Genomic DNA, 2,444 nt, shown 5'->3' with positions numbered 1-2,444 from the left:
CGTACGGGCGCCGGAACCGGTGGCAAATTTGAAATTTTTACAAAATGTCATTTTTTTAAAAATGATTATTACATAGTACAACATTGCTGTTTCAATGCATTTCACATACATTTTGTCCCTACTGCTTTGTCCTGTACCCTGCCTGCATTTTGACTGTTCTTTCTGCCTGGAAACTTAGAAAAGTCCATGGCGTCCAAAAAGCGTCCCTTTACGTCAAAAGTGGTTTTAGACCGGCTAGAGAACAGCGATAGTAAATCAGAACCACTTGCAGAATTGAGTGATAATGATTCATGGGGGAAATTCGTCATCAGACACTGAAAACGATTTTGCGACTTTGCTCAGCGATGTGTGAATTTGCCTCTGTATTTCAAATTTCAGTGTTTTCAGTTTGATTATATTATTGAATTAAATTTATTATTATATTATTATTTTTTATGATTATTTATTAAATTATAATTTATGATTTCATGTTTCAAATTTTATCCTACCCGGGATGCTTACTAGACTCTTGTTCGTACAGATTTCAGTGAGTTATTCCTAAAAATTACAGCCTACAATAAAAAACTACATATTTCCATGCAAAAAAATGGTACCGTTTCAGCACAAAAAAAAAATCGGAAATAATCATACCGCCGAGGAGGTTAACTAACTAGGCTTCCATAGGTTGTTGGATAAATCTTTGGACATAGCAGAAATTCATTGTAGAAACATAAAACAACTCTAATATGTCCTGGGTGTATTTGACTTTGAATTAGATTCTGGAAGAATGTGAGTGCCAGTGTGTGAAAACAGATTTGAATCAAGAAAAAGGGACTTGTAAGAGCATGCAAAACTGGCATTACATTTACATAATACAGCTCACTAATCGAGCATCTAAAGAGGTGAAAAACATTGACTTTTGTTCTGTAATGAGCAGGAACACATTCAGCAGAACGTGTAGCCTGAGAAAATTCTCTGTAAATAATTAGTGCATTTCCTATTGTTAGCTGTGTCTATTTTTCTAATTTTTTTTTCTTAAAATGCTTCACACTTAATTTAAATAGATTGTACAAATTTACATTCCTATATTTAAACCTACAATGCCATAGCTGTTCAGGAGTCTAGCGTGCTATAGCTGGCATGAACAGAACTGACACAGATATTCAATCTTCTGTGTCCATTGTAGGACATGTCTCCTATATAACACTAATAAAGCTGAATTCCAGGCAGATATAGAGGTCACAAATGAATGCACAAATTGTATTCACTTAAGTGAAGGGAAATCTCTCCAATGGGACACAGATGGCGAAACTACACCTGACAGGGGTTACAACCCTCCCTTCTCTAGCTATGTAAAAACACTTTTGCCTTTAGTTCTAGTTTCCAGATATTTAGGTCTTGCAGTTGGGGGATGCAAGGGATAATAGCTTTGCACAGTACAAGATGACTGTCTCGGAAACCACCTTCACTTGAGCTGCTGGATGGGCCTGGGGGCCAACCTCCGTCCCACTATGTACCCCGGACTAAGGAGACCCCCCTCTTGGGGTTACATGGAACATTTTCCCCAAGAGGGGTCTATCACTTCCCTGGGTACCTGGCTGGCTGTGAATTACAGCAGCTACCCTTTCCATGCAATTAAGGCTGGAGAGGCTGTTTCTGGGACCCCTTGGCATACTGTGCATAGAGAGACTATTATCCTGGAGCGATGTTCAATGTGCAGGGGTGAATCCCAGCATTTGTAGGGTTAAGAAATGTTATTTTCTGTTACAGGTTTCCTGACATCAACTATTGTTTGCTGTAATTGGGTTTAGGTGATAAGCTCTCACTTTGTTTAATCACCTCCAGAGTCCAGACTGCTAGGTGCCAGGAAGGAATCATTTGTTTTCTTGTGTTTGATTGTTTAAGTAATGTAATTTTCTCCTAGAAGGGAAGGTTTTTGCTTAAAAATGCTGTTCTGTTTGATAATAAAGTCAGTCCTGTTTTACTCCAACATTGGTTCTGCCTGATCGCTTCTCAGCCTTTTGGCTAAGATCAAGTGTAGTATCTGTTCTTATCAGTGTCCAGTAGGGGCGCTCCACCATCATTCTTGCTTTCAGGTGAGGATGGCTGGCTGTATAGTACCCCTGCTGGTATGATGGGGGCTCCGAAGGCTAGCACCGGCTGGAAGAGAAACTGAGGCCCCCACAGGCTGCTGGGGCCCGGGAGTAATTCCCCCTGGAAAACTGGAGAGGCCCAGTTCCTACTGATTTGAATGGATCTACCTTGTCTGGCCAGGGGCCGGGGAGGCAGAGAGTCGGTGGAGCAGTGCCCCCCTGAGTGGTCGCCTCAGGGGTACTCTTATTAGCACATGGGGGTGGGATCTCAAGTGTGAAAAGTGCACTTGGTCACTGTTCCAAATGCTTTTTCTGCACTGCGCCTTTTAGGGCTAGGCCTTTTGGCTAAGTCCAGGGCAATTTTTTTGCTAT

General features: G+C 41.3%; 1 pseudogene; it reads left to right on the top strand.

Annotated features, from left to right (window-relative positions):
* The first annotated feature begins 1,984 nt into the window (after nt 1-1,984).
* LOC149452100 (U2 spliceosomal RNA) lies at nt 1,985-2,141 on the top strand (annotated as a pseudogene).
* The last annotated feature ends 303 nt before the right edge of the window (nt 2,142-2,444 follow it).

This window comes from Staurois parvus, unplaced genomic scaffold (genome assembly GCF_062004578.1).
Source record: "Staurois parvus isolate SC_StPar_1 unplaced genomic scaffold, SC_StPar_1.0 ptg000498l, whole genome shotgun sequence".
Taxonomy (NCBI): domain Eukaryota; kingdom Metazoa; phylum Chordata; class Amphibia; order Anura; family Ranidae; genus Staurois; species Staurois parvus.
The sequence above is the reverse complement of the archived record's forward strand: the minus strand, read 5'-3'. Positions and strand labels throughout refer to the sequence as shown.